Source organism: Dama dama, chromosome 24, assembly GCF_033118175.1.
Source record: "Dama dama isolate Ldn47 chromosome 24, ASM3311817v1, whole genome shotgun sequence".
NCBI classification, from domain to species: domain Eukaryota; kingdom Metazoa; phylum Chordata; class Mammalia; order Artiodactyla; family Cervidae; genus Dama; species Dama dama.
The window spans coordinates 14,376,114-14,399,058 of NC_083704.1; the positions used below are offsets into that span (position 1 = coordinate 14,376,114).

Here is a 22,945-nt window from a genome sequence, read left to right on the forward strand (position 1 = left end):
AGTCTCCATTGAGCACATGAATATTCATAATTAAAAATGAAATTGTCCTTTTTTTCAGATTGTGAAAGTGAACAGAACTCCCCAGGGGTGGCCAGGGCCAGAAGAGCTGTTCATTTTAAGAAAAATTCAAAGGAAATTCTAAGATTCCAAAGTGATGTATTCAAAATTGTAACAGGTGCCAGGCAAGGGTTGGTGAAGCACCCTTAGACTGAGGGTGCCCATTCCATGCTTTCTCTGTGTCTCGGAGGACATAGGAGGCATTCCTCTGGGGAGGGAAGGAGCTTTGAAAATACATCCTGGCTGCTTACTTCTTATCCCACCCTGCCACCCTGCCTCTGGCCAACACCATAGCTCATACACACACTCATCTTGTTTTCCACACATACTGTAGCTCTGCCTCTTCAAAATTCAATATAGTGAGATAGGCATATATTAAGTAAGTAAAACAGAGGGAGGGTAGGATGTGCTGGAGGAGTCAGCCTTTAGTTAGTAGTTACTATAACCATGTTATAGACAAACTAAGACTGAGATTCTTGTACCTGCTGTTCTTAGTGACATCTTTGATTTATTCTCCTAAATTTATGTCTATTTTTTGATTAAAGGGTCTTTTCAGGATATTTCTTTGTAGTTAGCACTCACAGAGACCCACATTGTTCTAGAGGAAGAAGTGGACAGGTTGTAGGTCTGAGGTCTGAACTATGGGGCCTCGGGTGAAGCCCTCATTTCTAGATCCTCTTTTTTTTTTTTAAAGACTTTTTTGATGTGTACCATTTTTAAAGCCTTGTTACAGTATTTGTTACAGTATTGCTTCTGTTTTATGTTTTGGTTTTTTGGCCACAAGGCATGTGGGGTCTTAGCTCCCCAACCAGGAATTGAACCTGCACCCCTATGCTAGAAGGCAAAACCTTAACTTCTGGACCACCAGGGAAGTCCCTGGATCCTCATTCTTGCTTGGACAATTTTGTAGTTGAACTAGATGGCCATTAAAGAGATTCTTGTTGCTCTTCATTCTTTGGCTATGATTCCTCTCCCTTTCATGTTCCAGTTTTCCAAATGTCATAAAGATGTTCATTTCTCTGGACCCAAGAGAGGAAATCCTTTTGGGGAGAAAAGCCAAGACTGGTGTCTATTAGAAGCTTTCACCCTAGATGATCGAGCTTAATCAAGATACACCTTCCTTGATTGAAAAGGTGCTGTGTGCTATGTTTAGTCATTCAGTTGTGTCTGGCTCTTTGTGACCCCATGGACTGTAGCCCACCAGGCTCCTCTGTCCATGGGGATTCTCTGGACAAGAATACTGGAGTGGGTAGCCTATCCCTTCTCCAGGGAATCATCCAGAACCAGGAATGGAACTGGGGTCTCCTGCTTTGCAGGTGGATTCTTACTGGGCTCCCGGAGAAGTACAGAGGTGTGATTAGCCTAGCAAGTCTGCAGTACCTTCCAGAAGCCTTGGGAAGCATGAGTTTCTTTTCGTTCTTTTTCATCTGCTTGCTCCTTTGGAGTTAATGGTTTCTTCCTGTAACTGTGCCATGATCGACTTTCCTGGACGCCATCCGCATCTATCATCCCAGTGACAGTGCCTTAATTGAAATGACATCTTAGAATTATTTCTTTAAAATTCATTGTTTAATTCAGTAAATTTAGTATGTATTAACGCCAACTGCCGTGATGTTTTGGTCCCCCATTTGTCACTCTCTCAGCTCAGCACAGGAAATAATAGGTCTGTTTCATTTTACAGGGCTTATTTGACTTGGAAAAAAGAAAGAGAAGGAAGAGAGGAGGGAGCAGATGAGGGGGAAGAAGAGAAGGAGAAAGGTGAGTTGCCAGATGCCACTCATCCATGGACGAGCCTTGAGTCAAGACTTGGGGGTACAACCATCCATCCGGGGAACCTCAGAGAGCCATCCACTTCAAAAGGTTTCTTTTGAATATAACATTCAGAGTGAGATTGTGCCTGTGCATGTGTGTGTCTATGCAAATACACTTAACTCTATTTTCCAGGCTTGTGGGAAAATGATATGTGTAGTTAATCAAATAATGTTGTGACAAAGAATTATCATGCATCCTGTTAATACAGTCAAGCTTTGTAAGAATTAGGCTATGCTGGGAATATGGATATTGAGTCTTAGTGGTTAAATATGGTCGTAGGCCAGGTTCCCCAGAAGACCCTGAGTTCAGGATTTAAGAGCAAGTAGCAGAACTTCCCTGTTAAGTTTAGTTAAGTGATTAAGACTCTACTGTACTTGCAATGCGGGGGGTATGGGTTCGATCCCTGGTTGGGGAACTAAGATCACACATGCCATGGGGCAACCATGCTTTTGCACCACAGCTACTGAACCTGCTCACTCTAGAGCCCGCATGCTGCAACAGAGATCAAGCATAGCCAAAAAACCAAAGAGAAAGTAGCTTATTTGAGACGTTATCAACAGAAGCACCCAAAGGGGAGGCATGAAAGGGGAGATAACCAAAACACAGTACATTTTTCAGGCAGTAACCACTTGGGTGCCTGAGCTCAGCGCTGCTGGGAACTGTAGGAAGACAGGACAGAACACATCCCTGAGTTATGCCTCCTAAGGAGTAGGGAAACTGGCATTTATCCTCCAGATCCTGTCTGTTACCACCGAGGGCTGTTCCCAGAACACTAACCCCCTGAATCCCTAGCCTGCCCAGTTTGTGGGCCAGGAGAGAGCTTCTGGGCAGAGAGGGGCAGGTGCTTGCCTTAGGTTGCAGTGGGTATGAAATGGAAGGGTGAATGCCGAAGGGGTATGCTTGGAGCTCCAACAGTGTCTGTTTTGTTTAGAATGTCCTGTGTTGTCAGGCTATAAGGTTGGAACTGGAGGCGTTCAGATCCGGGGCAGGTAGTTGTGGGGTCATGGTAACTGTGAGGGGACAAGTACTCGTCAGTAATTCTCAGGCAGGCACAGTTCATCTGTGTGGTCGGTGGTCTCCACGACACCCGTCGCTGGCTTCCATGAGTGTTGGATGCTCCAGGCTTACAGCTGCCCCTTTCCCAGATGATGGACCTTGGCTAGTGGAGCCACTTGACCAAGGGCTTATAGACATGAGGGCACAGCCCACGACCAGTGACTCAGAGCCCTGACCAAGCACCTCTCCAGAGGCTTGCTCCTTCCATCTATAACAGCAGTCATCTGTTTATACCCCGAGTGGTGCTGATGCTGTCTGTGCGTTATGGCCTCAGTGTTTGCCACCCATGAGAATGTCTCTCTGCTATGCTATAGCAGCTTCACAGGCCCTGAGAAGACCACAAGATACCAGCAGAGCAGGTGGGTGGATAGAATTTATACGGCTGTATTTGGGCCCAGAGTGCTTACTGTTAATACATCCTAAGGGATTCCCTGGTGGCTCAGATGGTAAAGAATCTGCCTGCAATGCAAGAGACTGGAGTTCAATCCCTGGATCAGGAAGATTCCCTGCAGAAGGGAATGGCAACCCATTCCAATATTCTTGCCTGGAGAATTCCCTGGACAGAGGAGCCTGGTGGGCTACAGTTCATAGGGTCACAAGGAGTCAGACACAACTGAGCCACTAACACTTTCACTTCACTTTCAAGCCAGGGACAGAAGACAGTGCCCATATTTTTACATGAGGAAGATCTGTTATCCCCATTTTAGAGGTAAGGGTACTGAGCCCATTTCGTTTCTTAACTTGCATGAGCTCATATAACTTGTCAGTTGGTAGGTTTGGGATTTGAATCAGGCCTTTCTAGACACAGGCCCATGTCTTCTTTCCCACAGCGCACTGTTGCTCAAAGAGAACTTCATGCTTGACTGGAAGCTTGGGACAGGGAAACTTGGTAATGCTCTGTGATTGGCAGACCTGACTCACATATACCAATGGAGGGTCCCTGTGACTCCTTGCTCGTGGAGACTGATCACCTTGATTCTCATGCTGAGTTCAATCCAGTCTCTTATTCATAATTTGCAAAGGCCTCCTAGCATCTTGGGGCCGGGGTAATGCATGCTGTTAATCATCAATGTAATATCGACAGAGTCCTTCATCAGAAGGCCTGTTGAACTCACCTTATCAGACAAGAGACATGGTCTCCATGTGAGGCTTCTGTGTTTCAGAAGCAGGAGGGCTCGAAAACCACGGGGTCTACAGATGGTTTCAGGAAGTGACTCTGTCTGCTCTAGGCTTTTTACCCAACTTTCATTTAAATTCTACAAACATTTGCTGAGCACCCACCACGTGCCAGGCACCACACGAGGCCCTGGGGAGACTATAGAGATAAAGAAGATGTCTCGCTTGCTTTCTTGTAGAGAAGTTTAGCAAATAAACAAGCAACTATTACATGTGGCAGAAAGAATCGAGGGCTAATTAGTCATTCCTGCACCCAGCTGTGGGAACCCAGAAGGACAAGTGGTTAATTCTGACTGCAGGGGATTTGGAAGTGACATTGAAGGATGAACACAATGCTGATAGACAAGAAGAAGGGTTCGATCTGATCTATTTACTGCTGCAGCAACAAAAGAAAAGAGGAAGCAGCCATTCTTAAACAGTTTTCCGACAGGAGAACTACATGTATAAGTTAGCGTGTATAGATCTTCTTTTTGTGGAGGAATGATGCACTGAGATGCAAGGGAAAGAAATGTCTCATGCCTGGCAGGACTCCAGCCAGACTAATTATTAGGTTTATCTTCAGTTTCCCCGTGACTTAGTCTTAAGGGACTGGCCTCCCACCTGCACGGCACAAAGCCATGACAGAGTGATTTTACTAATATTTCTGATCCTCTGCATAACTTGTTATGTGGCAGTTATCTGGACCAAGTATGTCCTGTTGCAGTGTGATTCTTAGGCAGCTGACATAGACGGCTGACATTTGATTGTTTCAGTTTAACAGACCCAGGCCGTGTTTATGCTGAGTGGAGAAATAATAACTGATTTACAAAAAACTGTCACTCTGTGCTTCTGCTGGTTCATTTGAAAGGGATTTGGTAGGATTCTGTTTGTTAGCAGGAAAGGAAGAGAACACTGTTGCCCCAGTTTTCACGGCAGAGAGTAATGGGAAGTGACAGCCTAGAGGCAGGCTGGAAAGATGGCAGCAGAGAGGGCTCCTGGGTGAATGAGGAGGAGCGTGATATTTATTGAACACCTGCTACGTTCTGGGCACCATTCTAAGCATGTTTTATGTATGGTTTCACTAATTCCGGAAAGATAAAATGGAATTGTACTTGTAAAAGGGCTATCTCACGTGCTCTACAAATGTTCGGCATAATTAGCATTTCCCTCTATTGTGGAGTCTCCTAAAATTCATTTGAGACCATTCCCTGCTTTCCATTATCAGAAGTTAATTTATGTTGAAGCACTAGCAGACTTTCTCTTACTCAGCACACTTAAGTAGGAAAGGGTGATGGGAGAAGCAGGCAGGTTGGCTCATGGGACTGTGGGATTATTGTGTTCTGGAAGGGGTTTTTTCTAGGTTCTTGTTTTCAGTTCCTTCTTTGCCTTTGACCTTATGAGCTGCTGGCGTGGCCTCAACATGCTCTCAGAGGTGAGCAGTCACTTTTCCTCGGCCATGTGGTCTCATTCAGGGCTGGAGAGAGACCAGTGGTGGGGATGAGTCTGGTCCCTCTAGTTTTGGGAAATGGCCTCCTGGTGTCCTGTTCATCTTCTTTCATCCTGTTCCACATTCTTTTTGTTGCATATGAAGGCTACACCCTCTTCTTTGTGGAGAAGTTGTGCTCAGATGTGATTTCTAATTTCATTTAGATGTGCCAGTCCATTAGACATTGGACCTCAGTGCAACATTTAAACAGAAATGGTCTGTGGGTTGAGAGCTGGTCAGTGGAAATGGACCACCTATTCTACAGTTTACAAGGGCTGACACAGGTTTCTGCCCTGGAACCAGAAACAGTCAGGTTTCTCCAGGGGATGTTCCCGACCCAGGGATCGAACCTGGTTCGTGTGCATTGTAGGCAGGTTCTTTACCATCTGAGCCAACAGAGAAGCTTAATCAGGGTTCTACTGGGGAGCAAATGGCTGATAGGGTGCTATTTTAAACTCCTAGGATTGGAGTGTACCTCAGAGCCAGTCTTTCTCTTACCAAACTCATCCCTAAAAGGAAAGTGAAAGAAAGCCTGATTAGGATTGTACTTTGTATAAAGAAGGCACAAGCAGAGAAGCTGCAAGAACCAGAGGCACATCTCACTTTCCTTGACTTCTGTTTTGCATCAGCATCTCTCACTATGTATTTTGAAGTCTTTAGTGGTTTTCACCATTTAGAGCCACGTCTTAGTTCCTAAGTGTAGCCTTAAGATGCTTCACCAGATGCCCCTACCAAACCCTCCAGTCTTGTCTCTCTCTTTTAATCCCTTTTGGGTAAACCCTAAAAATAGTAGCCAAGTTGTATTTATGTCTCTTCTCTTCCAAATTTTTGTCTTAACATTTTCACTGCCTATGATACCTTGTTCTTCTTGGTGTATCCAAGTCCAGTTCCTCCTTTTCATTCCCTCTCCACTGGGATCCTGTCCTCCCAGGAAGCCTTTTCAGCTCCTTCCTCTCTTGTCCCCAGGCATCCCTTTTCTTTCTTATTATGTCAGTCTCAGAACTGCACCCAAAGCACTTCACCTTCATTTTAGCAGGCTTTACACTATGTGATATTTGATTCTTATTCAGGTATGTATCATCAAATTTTATAGATAACATTTTTACTACTCACCCATCTTTCAAGACAAGTCTCAGCAAGGCTTTTTGTGGTCCTGCCTTACTTGATATTAGTTAGATCTCAGGATCATTTGAGACCTTGTGTGATAATACATTATAATCTCACGGCTGAGTCGTGGTGCAGAAAAAGAGACCAGACACATTGAGTCAGGCCTGGGTCTGAGTCCCAGTTCTGCTTTTTTCCATTTCAGTGATGTTGCGCCAGTTATTTAACCTTTTAGAAACTCAGTTTCTGCTCTTCCCAGAAAATAACCACACTTAGCATGGTTGGTTATTGCAGTAGCTTTGAATTGTGGTTCCCCCGCCACCCCCGCCCACCAACATATGTCCATATGCTAAGCCTGGGAACCTGGGAACGTGGTTTTACTTGGAAACAAAGATTTTGCAGATGTGGTTGAGTTAAGGGTCCTGAGGAAAGGACCTCATCCTGGATGTTTTGGGTGTGCCCTAAATCCAGTGACAGGTATTCATATAAGAAACACTTAGGGCAGTCCTAAGATGGTGGAGGAATAGGATGGGGAGACCAGTTTCTCCCCCACAAATTAATCAAAAGATCATTTGAACGCTGAGCAAATTCCACAAAACAACTTCTGAATGCTGGCGGAGGACATCAGGCACCCAGAGAGGCAGCCCGTTCTCTTCGAAAGGAGATGTTTTATCATCGGTGCTGTATGGATGGCAAAGTCTTGAAGCTGCTGTAAGAATAAGACTGAGAGCCAGAGGCAGGAGGCTTAAATCCAAAACTTAAGAACTCCAGAAAACTCCTGACTCCAGGGAACATTAATCGACAGTGGCTCATCCAAAAGCCTTCATACCTACACTGAAACCAAGCTCCACCCAAGAGCCAACAAGTTTCAGAGAAAGACATAACAAGCTAATTCTCCAGCAACATAGGAACATAACCCTGAGCATTAAAATACAGGCAGCCAAAAGTCACAGCAAACCCACAGACACCTCAAAACTCACTACTGGACACTTCATTGGACTCCAGAGAGAGGAGATCCATCTCCACCCACCTGAACACTGACACAGGCTTCCCTAACTAGGAAACTTTGACAAGCCACTCGTCCAACCCCACCCACAGGGAGGAACCTCCACAATAAAGAGGAAACACAAACTTCCAGCATACAGAAAGGCCACCCCAAGCACAGCAACCTAAACAAGATGAAAAGGCAGAGAAATATTCAGCAGGTAAAGGAACATGATAAATGGCAACCAAACCAAACAAAAGAGGAGGAGATAGGGAGTCTACCTGAAAAAGAATTCAGAATAATGATAGCAAAAATGATCCAAAATCTTGAAAATAAAATGGAGTTACAGATAAATAGTCTGGAGACAAGGATTGAGAAGATGCAAGAAATGTTTAACAAGGACCTAGAAGAAATAAAAAAGAGTCAATCAATAATGAATAATGCCATAACTGAGATCAAAAACACTCTGGAGGAAACCAACAGTAGAATAACTGAGGCAGAAGATAGGATAATTGAGGTGGAAGATAGAATGGTGGAAATAAATGAAACAGAGAGGAAAAAGGGAAAAGGAATTAAAAGAAATGAGGACAACCTCAGAGACCTCTGGGACAATGTCAAATGCCCCAACATTCAAGTCATAGGAGTCCCAGAAGAAGAAGACAAAAAGAAAGGCCATGAGAAAATACTTGAAGGAGATAATAGTTGAAAACTTCCCTAAAATGGGGAAGGAAATACCCACCCAAGTCCAAGAAACCCAGAGAGTCCCAAACAGGATAAACCCAAGGCAAAACACCCCAAGACACATATTAATCAAATTAGCAAAGATCAAACACAAAGAACAAATATTAAAAGCAGCAAGGGAGAAACAACAAATGACACACAAGGGGATTCCCGTAAGAGTAACAGCTGATCTTTCAATAGAAATTCTTCAGGACAGAAGGGAATGGCAGGAGCCAGCAAGGATCTCATTCAGACATGAAGGAGAATTCAAAAGCTTTACAGACAAGCAAAAACTGAGAGAATTCAGCACCAACAAACTGGCTCTTTAACAGATGCTAAAGGATCTTCTCTAGACGGGAAACACAGAAAAGGTTTATAGACTCGAACCCAAAACAACAAAGTAAATGGCAATGGGATCATACTTATCAATAATTACCTTAAATGTAAATGGGTTGAATGCCCCAACCAAAAGACAAAGACTGACTGAGTGGATACAAAAACAAGACCCCTATATATGCTGTCTACGAGAGACCCACCTCGAAACAAGGGACACATATAGACTGAAAGTGAAGGGCTGGAAAAAGATATTTCATGCAAAAGGAGACCAAAAGAAAGCAGGAATAGTAATACTCATATTAAATAAAATAGACTTTGAAATGAAGGCTGTGAAAAGAGACAAAGAAGGATACTATATAATGATCAAAGGATCAATCCAAGAAGAAGATATAACAATTATAAATATATGTGCATCCAACACATAATTAACAGTAACACAATAATAGTGGGACACTTTAATACCCCACTCACACCTATGGATAGATCAACTAAATAGAAAATTAGCAAGGAAACACAAACTTTAAATGACACAATGGACCAGTTGGACCAAATTTATATCTATAGGACATTTCACCCCACAACAATGAATTTCACCTTTTTCTCAAGTGCACACAGAACCTTCTCCAGGATAGATCACATCCTGGGCTATAAATCTAGCCTTGGCAAATTCAAAAAAATTGAAATCATTCCAAGCATCTTTTCTGATCACAATGTGGTAAGATTAGATGTCAACTACAGGAAAAAAAAAAAAAAAAACTATTAAAAATACAAACATATGGAGGCTAAACAACATACTTCTGAATAACCAACAAATCACAGAAGAAATAAAAAAAAGAAAGAAAAATATGCATAGAAAGAAATGAAAATGAAAACACAACAACCCCAAACCTGTGGGATTCAGTAAAAGCAGTGCTAAGGGGAAAGTTCATAGCAATACAAACTTACCTCAAGAAACAAGAGAAAAATAAAATAATTAACCTACTCTACACCTAAAGCAACTAGAAAAAGAAGAAATGAAGAACTCCAGGGTTAGTAGAAGGAAAGAAATCTTAAAAATTAGGGCAGAAATAAATGACAAAGAAACAAAGGAGACTATAGCAAAAATGAACAAAGCTAAAAGCTGGCCCTTTGAGAAGATAAATAAAATAGACAAACCATTATCCAGACTCATCAAGAAAAAAAGGGAGAAGAATCAAATCAACAAAATTAGAAATGAAAATGGAGAAGTCACAACAGATAACACAGAAATACAAAGAATCATAAGAGACTACTATCAGTAAGTGTATGCCAATAAAATGGACAACTTGAAAGAAATGGGCAAATTCTTAGAAAAGTATAACTTTCCAAAACTGAACCAAGAAAAAATAGAAAATCATAATAGACCCATCACAAGAATGGAAATCAAAACTGTAATCATAAATCTTCCAACAAACAAAAGTCCAGGACAAGATGGCTTCACAGCTGAATTCTATCAAAAATTTAGAGAAGAGCTAACACCTATCCTACTTAAACTCTTCCAGAAAATTGCAGAGTAAGGTAAACTTCCAAACTCATTCTATGAGGCCACCATCACCCTAATACCAAAACCAGACAAAGATGCCAAAAAAGTTAAAACTACAGGCCAATATCACTGATGAACATAGGTGCAAAAATCCTTAACAAAATTCTAGCAAACAGAATCCAACCTGTTAAAAAGATCATGCATCATGACCAAGTGGGCTTTATCCCAGGGATGCAAGGATTCTTCAATATTCACAAATCAATCAATGTGATACACCACATTAACAAATTGAAAGATAAGAACTATATGATTATCTCAATAGATGTAGAGAAAGCCTTTGACAAAATTAAACATCCACTTATGATAAAAACCCTCCAGAAAGCAGGCAGAGAAGGAACATATCTCAGCATAATAAAGGCCATATATGATAAACCCACAGCAAACATTATCCTCGATGGTGAAAAATTGAAAGTGTTTCCCCTAAAGTCAGGAACAAGACAAGAGTGCCCACTCTCACCACTACCATTCAACATAGTTTTGGAAGTTTTAGCCACAGAAATCAGAGAAGAAAAAGAAATAAAAGGAATACAGATTGGAAAAGAAGTAAAACTCTCACTGTTTGCAGATGACATGATCCTCTACATAGAAAACCCTAAAGACTCCACCAGAAAATTACTAGAGGTAATCAATGAATATAGTAAAATTGCAGGATATAAAATTAACACACAGAAATCCCTTGCATTCCTATATACTAACAGTGAGAAAACAGAAATTAGGGAAAAAATTCCACTCACCATTGTAATAAAAAGAATAAAATACTAAGGAATAAATTTACCTAAAGAAACAAAAGACCTATATATAGAAAACTATAAAACACTGATGAAAGAAATCAAAGAGGACACAAATAGATGGAGAAATATACCATGTTCGTGGATTGGAAGAGTCAATATAGTGAAGATACATATACTACCCAAAGCAATCTGTAGATTCAGTACAATCCCTATCAAGCTACCAACAGTATTTTTCAGAGAACTAGAACAAATAATTTCACAGTTTGTATGGAAATACAAAAAACCTCGAATAGTCAAAGCAATCTTGAGAAAGAAGAATGGAACTGGAGGAATCAACCTGCCTGACTTCAGGCTCTACTACAAAGCTACAGTCATCAAAACAGTATGGTACTGGCACAAAGACAGAAATATAGATCATTGGAACAAAATAGAAAGCCCAGAGATAAATCCATGCACCTATGGACATCTTATCTTTGACAAAGGAGGTGAGAATATACAATGGAGAAAAGACAATCTCTTTAACAAGTGGTGCTGGGAAAACTGGTCAACCACTTGTAAAAGAGTGAAACTAGAACACCTTCTAACACCATACAGAAAAATAAACTCAAAATGGATTAAAAATCTAAATGTAAGACCAGAAACTATAAAACTCCTAGAGGAGAACATAGGCAAAACACTCTCTGACATAAATCACAGCAGGATTCTCTATGACCCACCTCCCAGAGTAATGGAAATAAAAGCAAAAATAAACAAATGGCACCTAATTAAACTTAAAAACTTTTGCACAATGAAGGAAACTATGAGCAAGGTGAAAAGACAGCCTTCAGGATGGGAGAAAATGATAGCAAACAAAGCAACTGACAGAGAATCAATCTCAAAAATATATAAGCAGCTCCTGCAACTCAATTCCACAAAAATAAACAACCCAATCAAAAAATGGTCCAAAGAACTAAACAGACATTTCTCCAAAGAAGGCATACAGATGGCTAACAAACACATGAAAAGATGCCCAACATCACTCATTATCAGAGAAATCCAAATTAAAACCACAATGAGGTACCATCTCACGCCAGTCAGAATGGCTGCTATCCAAAAGTCTACGAACAATAAATGCTGGAGATGGTGTGGAGAAAAGGAAACCCTCTTACACTGTTGGTGGGAATGCAAATTAGTACAGCCATAATGGAGAACAGCTGTGGAGATTTCGTAAAAAACTGGAAACAGAACTGCCCTACAACCCAGCAATCCCACTGCTGGCTGTACACACTGAGGAAACCAGAAATGAAAGAGATATGTGTACCCCAATGTTCATCACAGCACTGTTTACAATATCTAGAATATGGAAGCAGCCTAGATGTCCATTGGCAGACAAATGGATAAGATATCTGTGGTAGATATACACAATGGAATATTCAGTTCAGTTCAGTTGCTCAGTCGTGTCCGACTCTTTGCGACCCCATGAATCGCAGCACGCCAGGCCTCCCTGTCTATCACCAACTCCCAGAGTTTACTCAAACTCATGTCCATCAAGTCAGTGATGCCATTCAGCCATCTCATCCTCTGTCGTCCCCTTTTCCTCCTGCCCCCAATCCCTCCAAGCATCAGGGTCTTTTCCAATGAGTCAACTCTTCGCATGAGGTGGCCAAAGTACTGGAGTTTCATCTTCAGCATCAGTCCTTCCAATGAACACCCAGGACTGATCTCCTTTAGGATGGACTGGTTGGATCTCCTTGCAGTCCAAGGGACTCTCAAGGAATATTACTCAGCTATTAAAAAGAATACATTTGAATCAGTTCTAATGAGGTAGGTGAAACTGTAGCCTATTATACAGAGCAAAGTCAGAAAGAAAAACACCAATACAGTGTATTAATGCATATATATGAAATTTATAAAGATGGTAATGATGACCCTATATGCGAGACTGCAAAAGAGACACAGATGTAAAGAACAAACTTTTGGACTCTGTGGGAGAAGGCGAGGGTAGGATGATTTGAGAGGATAGCATTGAAGCATGTATATTGTCATATGTGAAATAGATAGCCAGTCCAGGTTCAGTGCATGGGACAGGGTGCTTGGGGCTGGTGCACTGGGATGACCCAGGGGGATGGGATGGGGAGGGAGGTGGGAGGGGGGTTCAGGATGGGGAACACGTGTACTACTACTGCTGCTGCTAAGTCACTTCAGTCGTGTCTGACTCTGTGCAACCCCACAGATGGCAGCCCACCAGGCTCCCCCACCCCTGGGATTCTCCAGGCAAGAATACTGGAGTGGGTTGCCATACACCCATGGCTGATTCATGTCAATGTATGGCAAAAACTATTACAATATTGTAAATTAATTAGCCTCCAATTAAAATAAATAATTTTTTAAAAAAAGAAACACGTAGAAGGGTATTGGTTAGAGGATAAGGCAGCATGAAAGTGGAGGTGGAGATGGGCATGATGCCAGCACAAATGAGAAGCCAGCAACCATGAGAAGCTAGAATAAGCCTGGAGTGGAATTTCCCCTAGGTCCTCCAGAGGGACTGTGTCCCTGGTAACACCTTCATTTTTAGACTTCTGGCTTCCAGAACTGTGAGAGATTAATTTCTGTTGTTAAACCACCTACTTCATGATAATTTGTTACAGTAGCTTTAGAAAATGAATATAGTCTTTATTATGTCATTTTGCTCTCTGTCTACTTTATGAAACTGAGTTCTTTTCAACAGGGCTGTTCCTCATCCCCTCACCCCACCCAGACCACCTACTCCTGAGGCTGGCCCAATGTCTGTGGTAATAATATGGGGAGGGTTGACACCTTGTATAGACCGTATTTTATGACTCACCCTAAAATAGAACCTGTGGAACTGAGATTGTTGTCACTAAAAAAGAAGAAAACCTTTAAAAAAGGAAGGAATTAGAGAAAGATTTAGAGCTAGAAAATTCCTGTACTTTTAAGAATTTAAGCTCCAAAGTGTTTTTCTTTTATCCATTTATTATCAGTCTCAAAGATCTGGGACAGTCTTAATGTATAATTTAGATCAGAGGCAATGGGATTTCTTTCATTTTCCTTTAGTCATCAATTAGCATTTATCAGGCTGTTACTCTATTCAGAGGCTGGTGCAGCATCAGACACTCTTGGTATCCACTTCTGAGTTTCTTGACTGACCGTCAACCTCTAACTCCTATGACTCACACAGAGAGTATCACCCTGTTCTGGGGCGTCTGCGTCCCCCCTCTATTGGAATAGGGCTTTCTCCATGGTGCTGAAGAGTCACACACATTAGAACTATACAAAATATAGTTACAGTGAAGTAGCTATACAAAATATACAGCTGCAGCAGCAGGCGAGTAGGTCATTACAGTAAGATGTTTATTTAATATAAAGAAGGATTTCTAGAATTCTTCAAATATCTCATTCATTCATCTTTCCTCCAAATAGTTATAGATCCAGTCCTCTGTCCAAGCACTCTAATAGGTGCCAGAGAAAATGGATCCTGTGATGGAAGTTGCTTTTGTCTAATGCGGGAGACAAGTGCCCACTTACAGTAGAGAAAGGCTCATGTTAAATTAGGTGGATTTGGGTTACCAAGGATAATGGGGTCATATCCAAAGAAACATGAAAGAATTTGAATGTGTTTTGTTTCCATTTGTTTGTTCTTGTTTTTACTCACTGATTCCTTCATTCAACGTTGATCACCTGGTGTAGTAGTCAGTTTTCAGCCCTTATGGGGGACTGAGTCATGGTGGCCAGAGGTCCTTTTCTCATGGAGTTCTTTCTGTAGTACTTGGATGTTTGATATTGATAATATCTCATTCCCTTACAGTTCTAAGGTTCTAGATTTCCATGATGTAAAGTGAAAGGAACAGAGAATAGGCCAAAGGAAAGAAAGGGAATTACTATTAAGAAGTGCTTGATTCTATTTATGTTATCTCATCTAATTTCCCCAGAAGTCTATGGAACCTGGTAGAATTTTCTGATTTTACCAGTAAGGTAGAAGATAGTAATAAACATTCAATAGCTTTCTCAAGGTCACATAGCCAGCAAATGGAAGAGGTGAGATCCTAACAATTCTAGCTACATTCAAAACCTGAAGATACTCTGAATTATCACCCATAGAATCAGACATTGTATATACTGCTACATATGAGGCTGGGGAATAGTAAGGCTCTTCTCACACCTCAATTACTAAACACTTTGTGTGCAGGGTAATGTCTTTGAGAGTTGTGACATACTAAGGCCACTGGAGATGCTGTCCAATAACTTCAATACCCATAAGGGGGCTTGGGGGTGAGGGTTGACTGTTAGCTTTTCCTTTGGCGGAGGACCTGGTATCAATCTCCAGGAGGCACTGGGCTCAGTGACAGCTGTCCTAAGTTGTAACTCTTTCTGTTTTTTACTGAAATAACTCATCATGATGTTCTATTTGTCACTTGTCAAGGAAATCAATATAGTCTAGACTTGTTACCTTGCCAAGATCTGTATTGGACAATTTATAGTCCAAGAAAAGTCTAACAAAAGAGCAGAAGGGGCAGAGCTGATGCAAGTATCTCAGTTTCCCTGTAAAACATTGAGGCTTTAGAGCCTTCTTCCATTGGTGGGAGCAAATAAGGGTGAAGCTGAGTTGCCTTTGGCAAAACAAAGGAAGGGAGGACATTCCCAAAAGGAAAGGGGCTGAGAAGAGGAAAAAGGAGATCTTCTTTAAAATAGGGATGATCAGTGTGATCAGTGTTGCCTGGCAGTGCTGTTGTGAGTATCCAATGAGATATTTAATATTATGTTATGCATAGTGTCTGTCTAGTACAGTGCCTGGAACAAAGGAGATCATGAACGAGGAGCTTCTAGGAGCAGTAGAGGAAGAGGGAGAAAACAAATGAGTAGAAATAACATACACGGCAACAGCACAGAAATCTTTAGTGCCAGGAGTGAAAAGAAGCAAGTTGCCACATGAAGGGTAGCCCTGGCGTGTTTCATATCCTTTGGCCATTGGTTGGTTCATTCACTCAGACATTTATTTATTAAGCAGCAAACACTATGCTAGATGCTGGGGTTGTTGTTCAGTCGTTAAGTCGTGTCCAGCTCATTTGCCATCCCATGGATTGTACACTGCCAGGCTCCTCTGTCCATGGGATTTCCCAGGCAAGAATACTGAAAATGGGTTGCCATTTCCTCCAGCATGTCTTCGGACCAGGGGTTGAACCCGAGGTTTGCAGGCAGACTATTTACCACTGAGCCACCAGGGAAGCCCAGGTGCTGGGGGAGTGGAAACAGATAGTCAGTGGTGTTGCCCTGCAGGACTGTAGAGTCCAGTTGTGGAGGTAGACGCAGACACACGTTTGTGGTGGAGGTTGACGGATACTGGTGCAGAGGTGGGAAAGGCTCAGGGTGGGGGGATGCTGTTCCCTCCACGAGCACACGGTCCACCCTGTGTTTGCTCCTTGCTCAGCAAAGTAACAGGCATGTGGAAAAGCCTCGATAATACCAGTTTAATAAGTCAGTATTGAGTAAAAGAGCTGGGTGCTGAAGGAAGGCTTTGTTGAGACCAAAATGTTTGTGCTAAGATGCTTTTTAGAAACACGTTATTGGAGTATATTTACTTGACTGTGTTGTGTTACTTTCTGCGGTACAGCAGTGTGAGTCAGTTCTACGTGTGTACACACCCCCTCTTCTTTTGGGTTTCCTTCCCAGTTAGGTCCCCACAGAACATTGCGTAGAGCCACCTGCGCTGTATAGTAGGTTCTGGTTAGTAGTCTATTTTATATATACTATCAATAGTATATAGGCATCAGTCCCAGTCTCGCAATTCATTCCGTTTCCCCTTATCCCTCCTTCATGTCCATATGTTTGTTCTCTATGTCTGTATCTCTATTTCTGCTGTTTAAATAAGATCATCTATACCAATTTTTTCAGACTCCACATGTACATGGTGATATATGATGCCTGTCTTTCTCCTTCTGACTTAATTCACTTTGTATGACAGTGTCTATGTCCATCCATGTCACTACAAGTGACCCAATTTCATTCCTTTTTATGGCTGAATAATATTCCATGGGCATTTTGGTTGCTTCTATTTCTTGGTTACTGTAAATAGCACTGCAATGAACATTGGGGTGCATATGTCTTTTTGAATTATGGTTTTCTATAGGTATATGCCTAGGAGTAGGACTGCCGTGTGAAAGAAGATACTGAATGTCTGAAGATTAAGAATCTTCAGGGAAGATGAAGATGTATGCTTGTGTGTTTGTGTGTGTGTGTGTGTGTGTGTGTGTGTGTGTGTGTGTGTGTGTGTGGTGGGAGGTGGGAAGAGGTGCCAAACCAGTGAAGAAAGTGTGTGAAAGACCCTATAGTCACTTGAGGACAGAAGGCATTTGTACATGGCTGGAGCACAGGGAGCTTTGGAAAATGAGGTTGAAATGGCAGACAGTGGTAGATTAAAATATTAGCCAATTCTACTGATTCACTCATTCATTGACTTAAAAGGTATTTACTAAGTGCTTACCTGTGGCAAAGGGCTTAAAGGTGTTAATACAAAGCCAGGCAAAAATCCCTCCTCTCAAGGAGTGTACATGCTCATAGTGGGGAGACAGACAGTGAAGATCATTGAGGACAATATACAGCATGTTCAATTGTAGTTAGTTATGACTTTATGGAAAAGCTTCCCTGATAGCTCAGTTAGTAAATAATCCGCCTGCCATGCAGGAGACTCCTGTTCAATTCTTGGGTCAGAAGATCCGCTAGAGAAGGGATAGGCTACCTACTCCAGTATTCTTGGGTTTCTCTTGTGGTTGAGCTGGTAAAGAATCTGCCTTCAATGCAGGAGACCTGGGTTCAATCCCTGGCTTGGGAAGATCCCCTGGAGAAGGGAAAGGCTACCCACTCCAGTATTCTGGCCTAGAGAATTCCAATGGGATCACAAGAGTCAGACATGACTGAGTGACTTTCACTTTATGAAAAAACCTGAATGAATATTCTGGCCAACCCAATAATATGGAGAAAAGTGAATCCTGGGAGAGAGATGTAGACAACTGGGGGGAAGGTATATGGAAGGCACAGCTCATGTTACCTGGTGGTCACACATCCTACAATTCTGTTTTAGGATCTAAATTGACAAAGTCACGTGCTGTTCCTCCCCATGCACTCTGACTTTATTTGAATATGTGGCTTTCACGTGAGGTCTGATGCCTGAGGTTTATAATTGCACGGGTAACTTCACAAGGTCCTCTGGATCCTTTTAGCCCTCTTTGGCCATCCTCCATGTAACATCGGAGGCAGTTCATTTTTCTTATTTTAAAAAATCATGTGTTTAATACTAATTGTGACTTATAAACACTGTCATCCATATTATAGAACTGGATTTCAATATACACAATACAAACCCTTCTACTAAATCTCTCATGTCAGCCTCGTTAAACACTGAATGTTTCTTATCCCTTAGAAAAGAAAACAAGTAGTATTTCTCCTGTTTCCTGCTTTAGTCACAGGAAATCCTTGGTTGTAGTCTGGTGATGGGGTTGGGGGTATAGAATCTCCAACACGCCCATGCTCCACATACTTCATGCTCTACACCCCATGCTTGTCATCATAGTTCTAACATGAAATCCTCATCTGAGGAAAGAAGGGAAATAGCTGGATTATTTTTTTTTAATTAATCATCTTAAATTCTTTTGAGTCAATGTAGGAATAAATAAATGAAAGAGCCTCCTAATTAGGATTGGGCTCTGTTCTGCTCTCTGATGTACTGTGAGAAGTTCCAGGTTATCAAATGAAAACAAAAGTTGCAGTTTTTAAAAAGGCAGCATATGAATCTGGTGATTTGCTCATTTTCATAGTTTCAGATGTTGATGCCATGTGGTATAAAATCAACTGTACATGTCCTTCAAAGAGCCTGCTTCAGGTCCCCAAACACTGCAGGGGTAGGCTCCCCTGTCCCCATGTTCCTCCACAATATCCCAACAAGGATGGGACTGCCAATGCTGAGGCTTTGGGATTCTTCACTTACCCCCACCTTCTGCCTGTCTGTTATCCCTGTCTTCTCTGTTTTCAACCCCTCCCTCACTGGTTCTCTTCCCTCAGTTTGCAAACATGCTCAAGGTTATCCTATGGCAACGAAAGGCAATAAAAGAAAAGAAACTGTTCAGCCATCATGTCCCACCACTGTCCTAGCTTTCTCCTCCCTTTCACAGTATTACCTCTTGAAAGAGTAGCCTGTGTGCCCTCCTTTCCCTCACTTTTCTTTCTGCTTTGCTCCATATCACATCACAATCTTGTTTGGCAGCCTTCTTCCATGAAACACTCTACGGCGATTGTTCCTGTTGTGATGCCTGTGATCTCTCCGTTTCTTAAAGTGATTGTCATTTCATTTCTTGGTTGCATCCCCAGGGACTGTGACTTCCTCTCCTTCTTCTTTCCTGGTTTCACTTTCCTTCTACCTGCTCTTTAACACCCCTTGATTTCAATTACTGCCTTTAATTGTTATGCCTGTAACGATTAGATCCATACTTAGAGCGACATTTGTCTCTAGATTCAGGGTTCACTTAATTGCATGCTGGTCATCTCTACAGTGGTCTTGGCTTCATTCAGTAACCACGTGGCTATGTTTATATTGGAATGTTTGCCCTTATATTGACAGTCTCAGCTTCCAACTTATCCAAAGCAGCACACAGTCTGGGCTGCACAAATCTCCAGCCCAGCCCCCTGTCTCCTCCAGATTCCAGATGTCTTCTTCTATAAGGTGACCAAGGTGTTCTTGGGATAATGTCTCATCTGCTTATAGAAGGGGCCAGGAGTCCCTGGATGGTTATGCTCCATACTGATCCTATGGCTCCCCATGGCAGGGACTGCCTAGCTTTACATCAAATCCATTTTTTTCCCCTTAATTTGGGCAACATAGTTGGACTGCATTTACCACCTGTTTGCAGTGACTGGAATGGAATATAACAGTTGTAATGTGATATAACAGTTTCCAGACTGGATTGGTGAGCACCTCCTTGGAGATTTTCCATTTCTTCTCTTTGTTTCCCAGTGGCTGAATGGGGAAGACTCAGGCCCTAAAGGAGGGTGGAGATAAAATAACTGCATCGTGCAGAGCCTGTCCTTTCTATCCTGACTCTAACTGAACATCTCAGGGCAAGAAATCAGCATATTGTAGTAAGCCACCAAAATGTGGGTGTTTGCCTATTAAGAAGTTGTTGCTATTCAGTCGCTAGGTGGTGTCTGACTCTCTTTGCGATCCCATGGACTGCAGCATGCCAGGCTTTGCTGTCCTTCACTATCTCCTGGAGTTTGCTCAAATGCATTTCCATTGAGTGGGTGATGCCATCCAACCATCTCACCCTCTGCCACCCCCTTCTCCTCCTGCCCTCAATCTTGCCCAGCATTAAGGTCTTTTCCAATGAGTCAGTTCTTCTCATCAAGTGGCTAAAGTATTGGAATTTCAACTTCAACATCGGTCCTTCCAATGAATATTCAGGATTGATTTCCTTCAGGGTTGACTGGTGTGATCTCCCTTATTGTCCAGGAGACTCTCAAGAGTCTTATCCAACACCACAATTTGAAAGCATCAGTTCTTCAGTGCTCGGCCTTCTTTATGGTCCAACTCTTTAGCTTATCTTAAATAATATACCTCTCTTTCCTAACAGTTAACAATTATGTAGCACTTAATATGCCCAGTAAATTCACCTTTTTAAATTAATTCCATATTCTCCAAACTATATAAAATATGTTTGTATTATTAACGCTCTTTTGAAAATGAGGAAACGGAGGCCAGAAAAGTTGAGTCACTTGATTATGAGTTGGTCATTGGAAAAACTGGGATTTAGATCCACACATTCTGCCCCCAGAGTATTGCCCTTGACCCGTACACAGAGGTTCAAAAGAGATACATAGATGGAAGAATAGTGGCTCCCCAAAGATTTCCAAGTCTTAGTCTCCAAAACCTGTGAACATGTTACTTTATATGACCAAAGGGACTCTGTAGATTTGATTGAATTAAGGCTCTGGAGATGGGGAGATTGCACTAGATTATCTAGGTGGACTCTTCATAAGTGTCCTTAAAAGTGGCAGAAGGGGACTTCTCTGCTGGTCCAGTGGCTAAGACTCCGCCCTCCCAATGCAGTGGACCCAAGTTCAATCCCTGGTCAGGGATCTAGATCCTGCATGCTGCAACTAAAGATCCACATGCCACAATGAAGACTGAGATCCTGCAGCCAAATACATAAGTGTTTTCTTAAAAAGAAAAGTAGAAGAAGGACATGGAAGAGAAGATCAGAATGATGCTGTCTGGGAAGGACTCACTCCACTGTCCTGGCTTTGAAGATGGGAGCCGAAAGTCATGGCAGCCCCAAGAACTGGAAGGACAAGGAGGCAGGTACTCCCTGGAGCCTCCAGGAGACGTGCAAGCCTGGTGACATCTTGATTGTAGCCCACGGAAGCCACTGAAGTCTGCTGACCTGCACAACTGTAAAGTAATACAGCTTGTTGTTTTACGTTTGTGCTGATTTGTTACAACAGCAACGGGAAACCAGTATAACAGAGGAAAATCTTCTCTCACTGGGGGTGGCATGCAAATTTCTTGCACGCTTCTGAAAAAGCAAGCTTGGAGTTAGGATAATCCTACTCAATTAGGAGACTATCAATACCTGCTGTGCCCTGTTTCTTTTATTTTGTTTTCAGTTTAAGGCAGGAGAAGTAATTTTTCCTTTTAATTATTCATAAAATTTACATGTTAGGAATGAATAATCATGAACAGTCTATTTTGGTTAAAAACCTTCATGTAGTGATTTTATCCTAAATAAATACACCCACTCTATAATCTTTATTTTTAATATTCTTGGTTGAACTACTAATACAAAAGTCTTCATAACCAATTGTTTACCTTCTATTAGAAGCCTTATGATATTTCACAAATGAGTAGATACAAGATGGCCCCACACCATGTTTTTTCTGCTTCTGAGAAGCTCAAGCAGCTGAAACTTGAATCCGTGTGGAAAGTATCCCCCAGACTTAAATACAAAGGTGAGAATGATCCTCCTTACTCCATCACCAGCAAATGCCCCTCTCCTTTACCTCTTCACACATCACCAAGTATCTCATACCGTTGTTTTTTTTTAATGGACGTTTTCGGACATTCTCAGTAATGTTTCATGACGTTGTTTTCTTTGTGATTGTGTCAAAATGCAGCTTTGAGACACGAGAGACAAACATTTATCACAGTGAGAAAGATGAAGGAAGCTGCCAAGATTGTATGTTTGGTTTGAGCTGGAGCTGAGATTCAAACCCAGGCAGTCAGGCTCCAGAACCTGCACCCGACCACTGCATGGCCCTGCCTTGTGACTGCACTCTGGCAGCTAAGATAGATACTTGTTCCAAATGTCTTCCTGTGATCAGAGAACATCATTTTTAGTGAACATATTTTTCAGCCAAGGAAGGTGAGGCCCATATGGGCAAAATCACTTACCCAAGGCCATGTGACTACAGCCTAAGGGTGTAGAATCTAATTCTTCCTGTTGCACTAAAGTCAGTCTATTGGAATTTTTTAGGGAAAGCATCAAGTCAGACAGCACTTATTCCACAGTTGGATTCATCTTTTGGTGCAAAACCAAGATGAGACCAACATCCCAGAGGTACTTGCTCAACCATGCACCTCATAGGGCATATTCCTATGGTTCTCCCCTGTAGCTGCAGTCCTGGAAACTGGAATACTGCTTATGAACCTTGTAAGTGCTTTAGAATCTTAGGAAAATCAGTGGTTTATTGTTCACTTATTCGTTCTTCAATGAAAATGCATCTAAGTGCCTAGGCACCGAGGCCATGGCAGTGAAGAAGACATAGCGATCTCCCCAAAGCAGCCTCTAAATAAAATATTTTCTCAGCCCGTCACAGCGGCAGAGGCTCAAGTGTGGAGACAGACTTTCCTCAGCTCTGTTGCTTGTTAGCTGTGTGAACTTGGGCGTGTTATTAAAAAA

The 22,945-nt window shown here is 42.0% G+C and overlaps 1 long non-coding RNA gene across 1 annotated transcript in view; it reads left to right on the forward strand.

The window, feature by feature from the left end:
- The first annotated feature begins 1,737 nt into the window (after nucleotides 1–1,737).
- Nucleotides 1,738–22,945, forward strand: part of LOC133046155 (uncharacterized) — a 135,609-nt gene continuing 114,401 nt past the window's right edge. Inside the window, exon 1 of the long non-coding RNA XR_009690433.1 lies at nucleotides 1,738–1,815. This is a non-coding gene — a long non-coding RNA (uncharacterized LOC133046155). The remainder of the gene's footprint in view (nucleotides 1,816–22,945) is intronic.